The sequence below is a fragment of the Phoca vitulina genome, unplaced genomic scaffold (assembly GCF_004348235.1).
Source record: "Phoca vitulina isolate PV1807 unplaced genomic scaffold, GSC_HSeal_1.0 scaffold36, whole genome shotgun sequence".
In the NCBI taxonomy this organism is placed as follows: Eukaryota; Metazoa; Chordata; class Mammalia; order Carnivora; family Phocidae; genus Phoca; species Phoca vitulina.
The window spans coordinates 17,612,450-17,628,794 of record NW_022589739.1 but is presented as its reverse complement, the minus strand read 5'-3'; the positions used below and the strand labels follow the sequence as shown (position 1 = coordinate 17,628,794).

General features: G+C 39.6%; 1 protein-coding gene across 3 annotated transcripts in view; it reads left to right on the top strand.

The window, feature by feature from the left end:
- Nucleotides 1–16,345, top strand: part of INTS4 (integrator complex subunit 4) — a 116,489-nt gene that overhangs the window by 6,291 nt on the left and 93,853 nt on the right. The window lies entirely within an intron of this gene.

Below are 16,345 nucleotides of genomic sequence, written 5' to 3'. Positions count from 1 at the left end.
CCGATGTGGGACTTGATCCCAGGACTCTGGGATCATGACCTGAGCGGCAGACGCTTAACGACTGAGCCACCCAGGCGCCCTTTCCTTAAGTTTTTTTTAGAGTATCATCATATATTTCCCTAAATAGTTCAGTAAAGGACTTAAAAAAAAAAATAACCACATCAGATAAAACTAAATTTCCTTAATGTCCTCTAACAACTAGTCAATATTCAAATTTCTTTCATTTCCAAAATATCTTTTTATAGTTGATCTGTTCAAATCAGAATGCAAACACTATTCACACATGGCATTTGGTCTTTTAAAAATTTTTTTAACTGATTTTTTTTTTTTTAAGATTTTATTTATTTATTTGTCAGAGTGAAAGAGAGAGAGTGGCAGGCAGAAGGAGAGGGAGAAGCAGGCTCCCAGCTGAGCAGGAGTCCCTGGTCTTTTTTTAATCTAGAACAGTTTTTATTATTTTGGTGACGTTGACCTGATAGACTCAGTCAGTTGTTGATAAAACATCTTGTTTTTGGAATTTGTTTACTTCCTTGGGGGTTAATTTGCTCCTCTATCCCTTTTATTTACTAGAAACGGAAAGTTAGATATAAAGTACAGGCCTTGTTAGATTCAGGTTAAACATATTTTTGAAATTTTTAAGAATATGTTATAGATGACGATTTGTATTTCATATTGGATCTTCAAGTGTTTCTTGCAAAAGCTCCTTTTTCTCTTCAGTCTCTTTTCTTTCTATAAACTATGTTTATTTAAATCTTTTATGTATGACATAAAGGGTCTTTTCCTTTACACATATAATGTTCTAGCTTAATCAGAAATGCTTACAGTTTTCCAAAGATTTTGTGGATTTTCAGAAATCCATGTCTTTTCACATGCTGTTCCCCCAGCCTAGAACCCCTCTGTCTTCCTCCCACTGCCCTGTGATCTGGTTTGCCACTTTCTCTGTCAAGCGTATTCCTTCCTCAGTGTCTTTCCACTTATGTTTCCTTCTGCCTAGAACACTTCCCTCAGATGTTCATATGTCTACTTCCCACACTTTGTTCAAGTCATAGCTCAAATGTCACTTTTTCATTAAGGCCTTTTTTTATCCCTGTATTTAAAATTGAAACTGCCTGTTCCACCCCAGAACCTCCTGGCTTCCTTCCTTTTGTTTTCTTCATAGCACTTACCATCTTCCCATATTCTTTTTTTTTTTAAGATTTTATTTGTTTGAGAGAGAACGTGCACGTGCATGTGTGTGTGGGAGGAGGGGAAGAGGGAGCGAGTGAAAAATCCTCAAGCAGACTCTGTGCTAAGCGTGGACCACGACATGGGGCTTGATCTCACAACCCTGAGATCATGACCTGAGCCAAAGTCAAGAATCCGACTGAGCTACCCAGGCACCCCCCATCTTCTCGTATTTTATTTTATTTTATTTATTTTTATTTTTTTAAAGATTTTATTTATTTGACAGAGAGAGACACAGTGAGAGAGGGAACACAAGCAGGGGGAGTGGGAGAGGGAGAAGCAGGCTCCCCGAAGAGCAGGGAGCCCGATGTGGGGCTCGATCCCAGGACCCTGGGATCATGACCTGAGCTGAAGGCAGGCGCTTAGTGACTGAGCCACCCAGGCGCCCCTCTTCTCGTATTTTATATAATTTTCTCATTCTTTTGGTTCTTTATCTATTTCCCCATGCTAGAATGTAAGCTCCTCTTGAACAGGGATTTTTGTTTTTTTAAATTGATGAATCTGCAGTACCAAGAACAGTGCGTGGTAAAATGAGTATTTGTTGAATGAGTGAACGTATGCTTTTGTGAGACTTTTTACTCAGTTAATGAATGCTTATTACATATCAGGCATTTTTTTTCTGGGCACTGGACTGACCTGTTAGCACATTGATTAGCTCTTAGTATAGCCAGTGTTTGCTGTATGTTCTTTCCTTTAGACTTTAAGCCCCTAAATTCAGAGACTACAAATCTGTTTATCTCTGTCCTAGTTCCTGGCAAAGTCCCTGAAACATTGTAGGGGGTTAATAAATGCTTACCTCATGTTTTACATGAATGTAATCAGGGTTTCTGTTCTCAAGTTTTCAGACACTTAGTGATCTATTTTTAGTTACCTCCTTTCTTAGCAATATCCACCTGTTATATGGTAATATAACTCTATTACCCATAATCATCTGTAATAATACTTTTAAGAACAGTTAACATTTATATAGCTTGTTGGAGTTTATAAAGCTCTTTCCACATGTAATATTTTTTAATCCTGGTGATAACACCATTGTTATTTATGTAATCCAGGTAAAGAACTAAGCTTGGAGCCTGGGTGGTTCAGTTGGTTAAGCATCTGCCTTTGGCTCAGGTCATGATCCCACGTCCTGGGATCGAGCCCCACATCGGGCTCTCTCCTTGGCCAGGGGCCTGCTTCTCTCTCTACCTGCTGTTCCCCCTGCTTGTGCGCACTCTCTCTCTATCAAATAAATAAATAAATGTTTAAAAAAAAAAGGGAATAAGCTTGGAGCAGTTTAGTTTTCAGGGTGACCCAGCTAAGTAAATGTAGGGTCTGGATTTGATCTGGGTTGTTTTTTGTTGTTGTTGCTTTTTTTAAACTTTTTGTCATGAAACATTTCAAATACATATACAAGTAGAGGGAATGGTTTAATTAATTCCCATGTACCCCTTATCCAGTTTCAGCAGATACCACTTTGTGACCAAACTTGTTTTATTCCCATTCCCCCCACCCAACTGTCCACTTCCACTTCCTCCACTCTTACCCTCTCCACCAGATTCTCCCTGGCATCATATCATTTTGTTCATAAATTTCAATTTGTATCTCTAAACAATACTCTTTTAAAAGATATAATCACAATACCATTATCATGTCTAGCGGAAAAATTGAACTCAGGTATTCTGATGTCATACCTCAGGCTCTTTAACCAGGCCATGGTGCTTGCATTAGTCTAGCAGATTCTAGCCCCAAAGGAAATGAGGAGGGATGCCAAATGTGTCCAGTTCTAGATTGATGACCATAGCTTTTTTTATCCTTTCGTCTGTTATCCATAAATGTGGTCTCTTATATTTTAGTAGATAAACTACTTGGGCTTCTGCTTCTCTCCTCCAAATTTTTCTGTGGTCAGGCAGCAGTATCTGAATTTCCTTCACATGAGGGATTCTTCACTTATGCTACTGTGCTAGTTGCTGGGGAGGATGTAGACCTGTGAGACATGTTCTTTGTCCTTTTGGGGCTAGCATTATAGTTGGTAGACCAAATAATATATGTAGTAAATAGATAGTGAGGGCTAAGGTTATTCATTTGTTCATTTTTTTTGTTTTTTGTTTTCTTAAAACGTCCTGTATACTAACTGTTCCAGGCCTTGTGCTTAATTTTGGAGATAAGAGATGATTATGTGATCCCTGATCTGAATCTAGTTGGGTAGATACAGACACAATAAATGGATAATAACAATACAGTATTATAGGTGTTGTGAAATCTGGGACAGGTTATGATGTGACCTCGAAGAAGAGGGCAATCAGTTTGACTTGGGAGCAGGGGACTAGAACGGCATTATAGAGTAGTAGTGATCCTTGAGGTGAGTCTTCTAAAACAGATTTGGGCCATTTGGAAAACAGGAGGAAAGAAAGGCATTTTAGGAAGAAAGCAGTTGTGAGCAAAGGCATGGAGATGTGAAATAGCCTGTCACATTAGAAGAGATCCAAGCAGGTGGTATAGATTTTAGTTTGAAAGCTCTTTAAGAGATAAGACTCTTATCTCTGTGGAGGGCCTGTATTTTATCTTGTGCGTTTTGTTTTAGAAATGTCACCCTGGAAATAGGATGGAGGATGGAGGAATTGGACGAGGGGAAGATGGGTGTTAGGGTGACCAACTAGGAGACTGATAAGTCTGAAGCAAGGTGATGAAAGCCTGAACCATGACAGTTTTAATGGTGATTAGAGAGGGCTTCTCTGGAGGCAATTTGTTTTAAGCTTAGGTGTTGAGGGTACCAGGGGATAATTTCAGAAAGTAGAAGAACTTGGGTAAAGTATCCAGATTGATAAGAAATGTTACTAGGTCAGATACTCTCTTATTCTTTTTTGTGCCATTCTTGCCTCCTCTTATCTGCTAGGCCTAGTACTTCTGCTTTCTCTGCAGCTCTCTTGTGTTTGAAGGTCTGTGACTCCATTCCAGACCATTGAAGGGCTATATAGCTCTTCTCCTGTCCTCTCTTACTGCAGATTATTTTTGACTAGTATTTGACTAGTCCATTGTCTCAGAAAGACAATTACCTGATTCTTTGGTATTTCAATAATTTTAAGTCCATAAAATAATCGGTTTTTCTTTATATTCAAAACTGAATTCAGGATCTCCCTTCATTCTCCAGTCTACCTTATCTTGGGAAATGGTCCCATTATCTATACAGACCCTTAAATCAGAAACCTGAGAAAGATCCTTTACCTTTTCCTCTCTTCCTATTCCCTTCTTCACTAAGTCTTGTTGATTTTACATTCAAAATCTCTCGTTTCCACTGTTACTTCAGTAGTCCAAGTAACATATTTTGTTTTATTTCATTTTATTTATTTAGAGAGCAAGAGCGTGTGAGCGGGGGTGGGGGTGGTGCAGCAAAAAGAGAGGGAGAGAGAGAATCTTAAGCAGGCTCCATGCACAGTGTGGAGCCCAAAGCAGGGCTCAATCTCAGGACCTTGAGATGATGACCTGAGCTGAAATCAAGAGTTGGACGCTTAACCAACTGAGCTACCAAGGCTTCCCACATTTTAAAAATTTTATCGTGAAATATAACACATAAAGAAGAATAGGTAGAAAACTGTCATACAGCCTATTGCTCTATCACACTGTGAACACAGTGTGTAACCACCATCCCAGTCAAGAAATGGAATATTATCAGCCTCCCGTAAGCTTCTTCAAACTCCCCTCTAATGATTTAGATCTTTCCCAAAAGATAACCACCACTGTCCTGACTTTCAGGGTAATAACTACCTTTCTTTTATTTTTTACCATTAAGCCTGCACTCCTAAATACAATTTATTTTTGTCTTTTTTTTTTTTTTAAACTTCATGTAGAGAATACAGTGTGTATCTTTTATGTGTGGCTTTTGCTCAAAATTCTGCCTATATCGATATTCATTCATATTGTTGACGGCAGCTGTGGTTCATTCATTTTTACCATAGCATAAGATTTCTTATATGAATATACTCTAATTTATTTATCCATTCCATTATTGTTGGACATTTAGGTTTCCTCCACTTTTTAACTATTACAGGAAATAGTGCCATGAACATTTTGTACAGGTCTCTTGGTATGCATGTCTTACATTTCTATATTTTGTATACCCCAGAGTGAAATTACTGGGCCAACTTTTTCATAGGCATTTTTTTTTTTTAGATTTTATTTATTTATTTGACAGAGAGAACACAAGCAGGAGAAGCAGCAGACAGAGGGAGAGGGAGAAGCAGGCTCCCCACTGAGCAGGGAGCCCGATGTGGGGCTGGGATCATGACCTGAGCTGAAGGCAGACGCTTGACCGGCTGAGCCACCCAGGTGCCCCATAGGCATTTTTTAAAAAAAGATTTTATTTATTTATTTGAGAGACAGAGAGTGAGCGAGCGAGCAAGAGAGAGAGAGTACAAGCTGGAGGAGGGGCAGAGGGAGAGGAAGAAGCAGGCTCCCTGCTGAGCAGAGAGCTCGATGCAGGGCTCAATCCCAGGACCCTGGGATCATGACCTGAGCCGAAGGCAGCTGCTTACCCTACTGAGCCACCCAGGTGCCCTCTAAGCCAACTTTTTCAGAGTGGTAGTACCAATTTAGACCCGCTGTTGGCACTATGAGAATTCCAATTCCACATATTTACCAACAGTTGGAATTGTTGATGTTTATCATTTGATAATTCCAGTGGATGTGTGTGGTATATCATTGTGGCCTTAATTTGCATTCATTGGATTTCTGATGAAGCGGAACAACTTTAATATGTTTAATTGGCCATTTGGATATCTTTTTAGGTAATGCCTATTGATGTTTTTTGCATATTTTTCTTTTTCCTTATTGTTTTATGTGAATTCTTTATATTCCAGTACAAGCTCTTTAATGGCTTTAATGGTTGTATGTGTTTTCAAATATCTTCTTCCTTTTTAGTCCCTCCCACCTTCCCCCCGCCCCCCATCTTTTAGTCCCGTAGTATTGTATTTTGATGAAAAGAAGTTCTTAATGTAGTCCAGTTTGACAATCTTTTCATTTATTTTTGGGCTTTTCTTACTTGATGTAAGAAGGGTTTGCCTACCCTGAGCTCATTAAGACATTTTGCTACATTATTACTAGAAGCTTTATCATTTGCTTTTCACACATGGGATTGATATGTGTATGTTGCTTGGGTATATGGAAATCCAAATGTCCAGAGCCATTTATTGAAAAGAATATCCTTTCTCCATTGTCCGGCAGCACCACCTTTGTGGTAAATGAAGTGTCTACATATGGGTATTTCAGGGCTTTCTATTCTATTCCAGTAGTTTGTCTATTCTCATGCCAGTACCATGCTGTGTTAGCCTAGCATTATATTAAATCTTGACATCTGGTAGGACAAGTTCACTCACCTTGCTCTTCTTTAAGAATGTCTTAATTATTCTTGATCTTTTCATTTTTTTTATGAATTTTGATATCAGCTTGTGAAATTCTGCCCCAAAACAAAATTTCAGTTAGGATTTTGATTAGGTTTACATTAACTCTATCGTTCTGATGACATTTGGGGATTGACATTTTACGGTATTGAGTTTTCCAGTCCATAAACTTGGTACATCCCTATTATTTTAATACTGTTTTATAGTTTTCTGCATAAAGATTATGTAATTTTTTTGTAGTTATTCCTAGATATTTAATATTTTGTTATTGTAAATGATAATATTTTTAAAATTTCGTTTTCTAACACTACCATAGCTGGTATTCAGAAATGCAGTTGACTTTTATTTATTAACTCATATATCTTACAACCTTACTAAGCTCACTTAACAATTTTAATAAATTATATGCAGATTATTTTGAATTTTTTACAGATAATCATCAGCAAATAATGGCTTTTTTTTTTTAAGATTTTATTTATTTATTTGACAGAGACACAGCGAGAGAGAGAGCACAAGTAGGGGGAGTGGGAGAGGGAGAAGCAGGCTCCCCACTGAGCAGGGAGCCTGATGTGGGGCTTGATCCCAGGACCCTGGGACCATGACCTGAACCGAAGGCAGACGCTTAACGACTGAGCCACCCAGGCGCCCCGATGTATATTGGGGCTTTAATATATATATATATAATGGCTTTAATATATATATAATGATACCAGTTATCTTTTGATTATAGTTTCCGTGGTATACCTACTTCTGCCTTTTATTTTCATCTTTTTTATGTCTTTTTGTTTTAGATAAGACCTATGTAAACAACATGTAGTTTTTAATTTTTATTTATTTACTTTTAAAGATCTATGTATTACAGAGTGAGCAGGGGGAGGGGCAAGAGAGGGAGACAGTCAGACTCCCCACTGAGCAGGGAGCCTGATGCGGGGCTCAGTCCCAGAACCCCAAGATCATGACCTGAGCCGAAATCAAGAGTCAGATGCTTAACACTGGGTATTTACCCCAGAGATACAAATGTAGTGATCCGAAGGGGCACATGCACCCCTATGTTTATAGCAGCAATGTCCGCAATAGCCAAACTATGGAAAGAGCCTACATGTTCATTAACAGAATGGACAAAGAAGATGTGGTATATATATATACAATGGAGTATTATGCAGCCATCAGAAAGAAATGAAATCTTGCCATTTGCAACGACGTGGATGGAACTAGAGGGTATTATGCTAAGTGAAATAAGTCAATCAGAGAAGGATAAATGTCATATGATCTCACTGATATGAAGAATTTGAGAAACAAGACAGAGGATCATAGGGGAAGGAAGGGAAAAATGAAAACAAGATGAAACCAGAGAGGGAGACAAACCATAAGAGACTCTTAATCTCAGGAAACAAACAGGGTTGCTGGAGTGGAGGAGGGTGGGAGGGATGGGGTGTCTGGGTGATGGACATTGGGGAGGGCATTTACTATGGTGAGCGCTGTGAATTGTGTAAGACTGGTGAATCACAGACCTGTACCCCTGCAACGAATAATACATTATATGTTAATTAAAAAATTAAAAAAACAGAACAAAACATAGAATATACAGTGATCAACCAAAAAAAAAAAAAGAGTCAGATGCTTAATCAACTGAGCTACCCAGGCTCCCCAACACGTAGTGAGTTTAAAAAAAAAAAATGTTTGTTTTTAAAACTGATCATTTAGTTCATTACATTTAATGTAAGTATTGACATATGTGGATTTAAAACCACCCTCTTATTAAATGCGTTATATTTACCTTACCTGTTTAATGTTCCTTTTTTCTCTTGTTTCTTGCCATCTTTTGAATTTTTTTTTAAATTCTCTCCATCTTTAGCTTGGGAGTTAAACATTCTTTTATACTTTTTTACTGGTTAGCCTAGATATTATGACATGAAATTTTTAAATTTGAAGTGAAATTTTTTAAAAAAGATTTTATTTATTTATCTGAGAGAGAGAGAGAGAGCGCACAAGCAAGGGGGAGAGACAGAGAGGGAGAGGGAGAAGCAGGCTCTCTGCAGGGAACCTGATATGGGGCTTGATTCCAGGACCCTGGGATCATGACCTGAGTGGAAGGCAGACACCTATCCAACTGAGCCACCCAGGTGCTCCTGAAGTGAATTTTTAAAAATTTAATTTTATTTTTATCAAAGTGTAATACAATATGAATTCTTGACTTATAAAAGTCAAATGTTATATGGCACAGTAACCATTTCGGACAGTGCAAGGACTTACCTCCATTTATCCATCTTCCTGACTTACATTTGAGTGTAATTGTATATTTTAATTCTCCATTTTTCACTCTGTAAGACAATGTGGTGGTTTTGTGTGTGTGTGTGCGTGTGTGTGTGTGTGTTTTGTTTTGTTTTTGAGAGCGAGAGACAGCACATGCTTGCGAGGGAGTGGCAGAGGGAGAGGGAGGGAGAGAGAATCTTAAGAAGGCTCCATGCTCAGTGCAGAGCCTGACGTAGGGCTCGATCTCAGGACCCTGAGATCATGACCTGAGTGGAAATCAAGAGTCAGACGCTTAACTGACTGAGCCATCCAGGCGCCCCAAGACAGTGTTATTTTATATAGGCAATATTCATTTAGGTTTACTAAATATTTATCATTTACTCCAATGTATTTATCATTGCTTTTTTTTTTTTTAAAGATTTTATTTATTTATTTGATAGAGAGATAGCGAGAGCAGGGACACAAGCAGGGGGAGTGGGAGAGGGAGAAGCAGGCTTCCCGCCGAGCAGGGAGCCCGATGTGGGACTCGATCCCAGGACCCTGGGATCATGACCTGAGCCGAAGGCAGACGCTTAACGACTGAGCCACCTAGGCGCCCTATCATTCCTTTTCTCTCCTTGCATCTGTGACTATTCATCTGGGATTATTTTCCTTTTGGTTGAAGAATACCCTCTGATATTTCCATTTATTGTGAGTTTACTGATGAGGCTTCTTTGTGTTTTATTTTACTTCCATTCTTGAAGGATTTATTTTTATTATGAAAAATTTTTTTATTATGAAAAAATTTTTAATTGAATTATAATATATGGTGTTATTAGTTTCAGGTGTGCAGCATACTTTTTCAACAATTATATACATTACTCATTGCTCACCACAAGTGTAGTCACTGTCACTGGACATTATTATAATATTATTGACTATTCTCTATGCTCTACTTTTTATCTCTATGACTTATTTATTTTATAACTGGAAGTTTGTACCTCTTAATCCCCTTTATTTCACCCCCCCCCCCAACAACTACCAGTTTGTTCTCTGTCAGAGTCTTTTTGGTTTGCTTCATTTGTTTTGTTTTTTAGATTCCATATATAAGTGAAATCATGGTATTTGTTTTTCTCTATCTGACTTAATGTCGCTTAGCATAATACCCTCTAGGTCCATCCATGTTGTTGCAAATGGCAAGATCTCATTCTTTCTTATGGCTGCATAATATTCCATTGTATATATATACCACATCTTCTTTATTCAGTTCTTGAAGTATGTTTTTGCTGCATGTAGAATTTTAGATTGGCTGTTATTTTCTTTCAGTACTTTAAATATATCATTGTATTGTCTTCTGCTGTCCGTTTCTGTTGAGAAATCAGATTGTCAGTCTTACTATTGATCCTTTGAAGAATAATCTTTCTCTTTGGTTCTTTTAGTAGTTTTTGCTTCGTACGTTTTTCAGCAATTTTTCTGTCATGTGCCTACATGTGGATTTCTTTTAATGTCTCATACTTGGGGTTCATAGTGTTTATCATCTGTGGCTTGGTACTTTTCATCAGAGAGGTTCTTGGCCATTATTTCTTTCTCTCCCTCCTCTCCTTTTGAGACTCCACCTACATGTGTGATAAGCCACCTCATTTAATCCTGTTCTCTTCTGAATTTTCATTCTTTCATCTCCTTGGGCTTCATTCTGGACCTATGTTCCGGTTCACTCCTCCTCTCTTCACCTTGACTAGTCTCCTGTTGAATCTGTTCATTTATTTGTAATTTCATTGATGGCTTTTTATCATTTCTATAATTTCCTTTTTTAAAAAAATTCTAGTTCTCTGGTGAAATTCTCATGTTGTCTTTATCTCTTTCAACATAATAAGCAGAATTATTTTAAAATCTGTGTCTGATAACTCCAATAAATGAATCCCTCTGGCTGTGTCTTATCATGTCTATTCATGTGCATTGGTGGTTCAGTGGTAGAATTCTCGCCTGCCATGTCTATTCATGTTATCTGATCTGCTATCATGCTTTATTTCTTATTGTATTAGGCAGTGTATTTCCAAAATTGTTTGTAAAAATAATTTGAGGCTTAGGATGACTTATTTTAAGCCAGAGAATATTTGTTTCAGTCTAGAAATCCAGGAAAAATTCTTATTTCAGGAATTAAGATGATTCAAAGCTGACCTGCAGTTCCTACCAAAGTCTATGTATTTTTATTTCATTCTTACTTGTATTGTTGTAGCTTTTTGGGGTTCTAATCCAAAGTAATGGGATTTATTAGGCTGCCCCTTCTCACCCTTGTACCCTTAGACTTAAACTCTAGCCATTGCCCCTCTGGCCTCACTTGGCTGTCAGAAGCACTGTTTACTTTGCCTCCCATCTCTCCATTCCCTCACTCCTGCAGTTAGCAGAAGCCTGAAGAAAAAGCAGCCCCACACTCTAGGCGAACCTTTCTGGGTTCCTTCCTTGCATGATCCTAGTTCTTTCTTAGTTTATCTTTCAGTTTTCTAATACTTTCAAATACACATATGTATATACACGCACCTATATATGTTTTCATAGATATATATATGTGTGTATCTATACACATATGTATGTGTATGTGTGTGCATACACTTTTTTTTTTTTTTTTTTTTTTTTTACATCCATAGTACTTTTCTAGTTTTCCTCAGTAGAAAGATTGGTCTGAATTATCTAGCCTTGCCCTCAACAGAAGTGGAAGTCTTGCCAGTGTCTTTTGCTGGACTATTGCAATATACTCTTAATTTGTCTCTTTGTCTAGTTTTGCCCCTTCCAACCCAATCATTATATTGAGGCTGGATTGATATTTCAAAAATTCAGATCTGTTAATGTCACTCTCCTGTTCATTGTTCATCAAAGGATTTTTATTGCTCTTAGGACAAAGATTTTTCTTTTTGTTTATTCAACAGTGAACAAATATGTGTTGAATTCCTGCTTCATGGTAGGCATTATCAGAGAGATACTTGCCATAATTCTCAAAAAGATGTGGTGCCTGTTAGTTTCTTAAGCCTCATTTAGGGGCGCCTGGGTGGCTCAATTGGTTGGGCGTCTGCCTTCGGCTCAGGTCATGATCCCAGAGTCCTGGGATCAAGCCCCGCAGCCCGCTCCCTGCTCAGCGGGGAGCCTGCTTTTCCCTCTCTTCCCTGTGCGTGCTCTCACTCACTATCTCAGTTGCTATCTTTGTCTCTCTCATATGAATAAATAAAATCTTTAAAAAAAAAAAGGCTCATCTTATGTCAATGACATTTTAGCCACATTGTGCTTTTTTCAGTTCTGAAAGTTGTGGTATTCTTTCATGACTCAGAGCATTGATTCATTCTTTTTTTTTTTTTAAAGATTTTTATTTATTTATTTGACAGAGAGAGACAGCGAGAGAGGGAACACAAGCAAGGGGAGCGTGAGAGGGAGAAGCAGGCTCCCCGCGGAGCGAGGAGCCCGATGCGGGGCTCGATCCCAGGACCCTGGGATCATGACCTTAGCCGAAGGCAGACGCTTAACGACTGAGCCACCCAGGCGCCCCAGCATTGATTCATTCTTTTTCCTCTGCCTCAAATTAGATCAGGATCTCTTTCACCATAATACGTAGTTATAAGTCCTGTCTGATATGTCATATGCTTTCATAGAACGCTGTATTTTTTCTTTACAACTCTGTAATTATTAAATGGACATTACTTAATAAATGTCTGCCTTGCCCATCAACCTCTAAGTTCCACGAGGGCAGTGTATCCCCATGGCCTGGTACGGGGGGCTCCTAGTATGCAGGAAATCGGTGTTGAATAGATAAGATAATTTACTGAGTGAATTAAGGAGAACACTTGGCTCTTCCTTTTCTTGTACTCTTATTTTATCAGAATGTACATAGTGCTTTCTTGGCATTTTGCTAGTCACTTTTGTGGCTCACAGGCCAGTTGGGGGAATACACAATCACAAGCAAATACAATGCACTCTAGTGAATGGCATGATAAAGGGTTGTTCAAGGTTGTTCCATGTCCAGTTCAGGGATCAGAGATGACTTCCTGGGGTTAATGCACCTAAGGGACAGGAGGGGTGGGTGTGGGAGAAAGGGAAGGCAGCCTAGGTAGAAGAACCGTCTTAAGTGGAGGTACAGAAGCTTGAAGCAGCATGCCATCACTGGTAGGGAACTGTGGGAGCTGACATAGTGGCGAGTCTTTGCAGGCTTTTGTGGCATGCTGAGCAGCTCACACTTCTTTCTGTATAAAACTGGGAGCTTTTGAAGGGTTGTATATATTTGTGTAGATTTAAAAATTTACACTCTTTTTTAAACGTTACAACAGTTTGGGGCACCTGGGTGGCTCAGTCAGTTAAGCGTCTGCCTTTGGCTCAGGTCATGATCCTGGGGTCCTGGGATAGAGCCCTGAGTCAGACTCTGCTCGGCAGGGAGTCTGCTGCTCCCTATCCTTCTGCCCTCCCCAACTCATTCTCTCTCATGTGCGCTCTCTCTCTCTGTCAAATAAATAAAGTCTTTAAAAAAATTACAGCAGTAATATTTATTGTAACAAATTCAAGCACTGAAGAAGCGTGTGAAAGAATGAGATTTGCCTCTGCAAATAAAAAAACTTAAAAAACGGGGCGCCTGGGTGGCTCAGGCAGTTGAGCATCTGAATCTTGGTTTCGACTCAGGTCGTGATCTCATGAGTTGTGGGATTGGGCCATAATGGGCTCTGTGATCATCAGGGAGTCTGCTTGAAAGATTCTCTCCCTCCGCGCCTAACCCCCCCCACTCCACTCACACACCCTCTCTCTCTAAAATGAACAAACCTTTGTTGTTGTTGTTGTTTGTTTGTTTTTTAATTTATTCATTTGACAGAGAGAGCACAAGCAGGGGGAGCGGCAGGCAGAGTGAGAGGGAGAAGTAGGCTCCCCGCTGAGCAGGGGACCTGATGTGGGGCTTTATCCCAGGAGCCAGGGATCATGACCTGAGCCGAAGGCAGACACTTAACCAACTGAGCCACACAGGCGCCCCAATGAATAAATCTGAAACAAAAAAAGTGAAAAAACAAAATGCGCTCTCCAGAGATTACTCTGGAGAGAATCACTGCTAACAATTTTGTATGCATTTTTCTGGAGTTTTATATATAGCATTTTAGAATTTCCCATATTCTGAGTTTGCACCTTTCTTCTGCCTGGAACGCTGCTTCCCTAAATCTTCCTATGGCTCTCTGTCTGACTCAGTTAAGTGTCCTCTCAAAAGTTGGGTCCTCAGAGTGAACTTTCCTCACTGTCCTATCTGGAATAGTTTCCCCACATTACTCTTTAATCCATTGCACACTTTATTTTTCTTCAGAATGTTTACCTTGTGAAATATATATTCTTTTGCCAGTCTTATCCACTTGACTATAAGATCTGTGAGAGCAGAAATTGCTTCTGCTTTATTCACCATTGTATCCCCAGTAGCTAGAATAATGCTTGGCACATAGTAGGTGCTTCTTGTATGTATGTTGAAGGAATAAATTAATTAACCATTTTAGATAGAATATAGTACTTTCATGTGATTTTTCCCAAAAGTTAACTTTTGTTTGGTAGCTTCACAAACACACAAAAAGAGAGAAAATAATATAAGCCTTTAGGTCTTCTTCATCCAGCTTCAATGGTTATCAGCTTTTTGCCATTCTTGTTTTGATGCATTTTCCGCCACTTTTTGGAGGTTGGGCAAATCTGAAGCAGCATATCATTTCACTTGTGAATATTTAATTATCTATGTTTAACAAATAAGGACTTGTTTTAGGACTTTAAAATAAACCCACAACAGTCTTTAATGGCATATAATACCTACACCATGTTCAGTTTTCACTGATTGTCTTTTTTTTTTTTAAGATTTATTTATTTTGAGAGAGAGAGCATGTATGTACACACGTGTGCATGAGCATGGGGAAGGGGCAGAGGGAGAGGGAGAGAGAGAATGCTCAAGCAGACTCTGCACTGAGCGGGGAGCCCTACATGGGGCTCGATCCCAGGACCCTGAGATCATGACCTGAGCCGAAATCAGGAGTCAGACACTTAACCAACAGAGCCACCCAGGTGCCCTCATTGATTTTCTAAAAGACTTTGTGTGGTTTGTTTGTTCGAAGAAAAATTCACACATTGCATTTGGTTAATTTATCTCTTTAAGTCTCTTTTAAGCATCTGTAGCATTTTTGCCCTCTACCTTTTTTTTCATTCGCATGCCATTTTTTCTTGTTTAAAAACAAGGGCATGTACCCTGTGGAATTTCCAATATTCTAGACTTATTGTTCATATGTTTTTTACTCGCTCTTTATGGTACCCCTCTGAGTACCATATTCACAGCGGTACAGTTCAGATTTTATTACCCTCTGCATGCAAGGATTGATGATCAGGGAGAGGAAGGGAGGAGGGCACTAATATCTGACTGCGTGCTATGTGCCATTCCTGTGCTAGTCATTTTCCTCTCAGTGCCCTCTGGGGTTGTTACTAGTTCCATGTCACAGACGAGGCTTAGGTTAATTAGCCCGTTCAAGACATAGGGCTTATGTCAAGACATAGTCCAGGCTTTAACCTAGATCTGGCGAATTTCAAAGCCCTTTCTCTTCCCCACAGTTAAATTCCCAAGAAAACGACTTTTCCAAGGTTATATACATGGTAAGCGGCATGCCGGGATTCTGGGTCTTCCTGCTCCATATCTGTTGCTGCTTCTCCTGTTTCAGGCCTCCTCGGTGTGCTTTGTCACTTCCTTAGAAACTGTAGGTGGGAACTGGGGAGTTGGTCATGTCTAGAAGGCACTTCATGTTTTGAGCATACATTTAAGTAATTTTGTCTTTGGTATAGAAATGGGCTGACCTAATCTTAGCATTGGCGAAGTACATTTTTTTTTTCATTTCACATATATGTATGTTCAGTATGTATATCTACATAGTGCCACATATTGTGCTACATACTTGAGATATGGTGATGAACAAAAGGATGCGTTCCTTTTTGACTTGGGAGAAATTTCTCACTATAGGAGTGTTGGTGCAACTTGGAGACCACCTCCCAGTATTGTGGCTGAAAGGGCGAGACTACTCATTTCTTAGTCTCTCTTGCACCTGCGGCCCAGGCACAGGCCCTAGACCCAGCCAATTAGATTCACCAGCCTCCGACTTGTAATCAGGTTGTGGTGATCCAAAAGAGCAGGTCCGGTGAGAGATTGTTTCTGGTGATAGCTGCAGTAGCCGCCGCAGCTGGTTTCCAGAGGCTCCAGGAGCAGCGGTGCTGGCAGCAGTGTTGGGGCAGCTTGCCGCACTTCATGTCTGAAGTGGCTGCACAGTGGAGGAAGGACACTTTTAATCCGAAAAGCATGTTTCTGGTTAGAAGGTAATAGTATCAGGGCGCCTGGGTGGCTCAGTCGGTTAAGCATCTGCCTTCAGCTTGGGTCATGATCTCAGGGTCCTGGGATGGAGCCCCGCATCGGGCTCCCTGCTCAGTGGGGAGTCTGCTTCTCCCTCTCCCTCTGCCTCCTCCCCAGCTTGTGCTCTCTCTTGCTT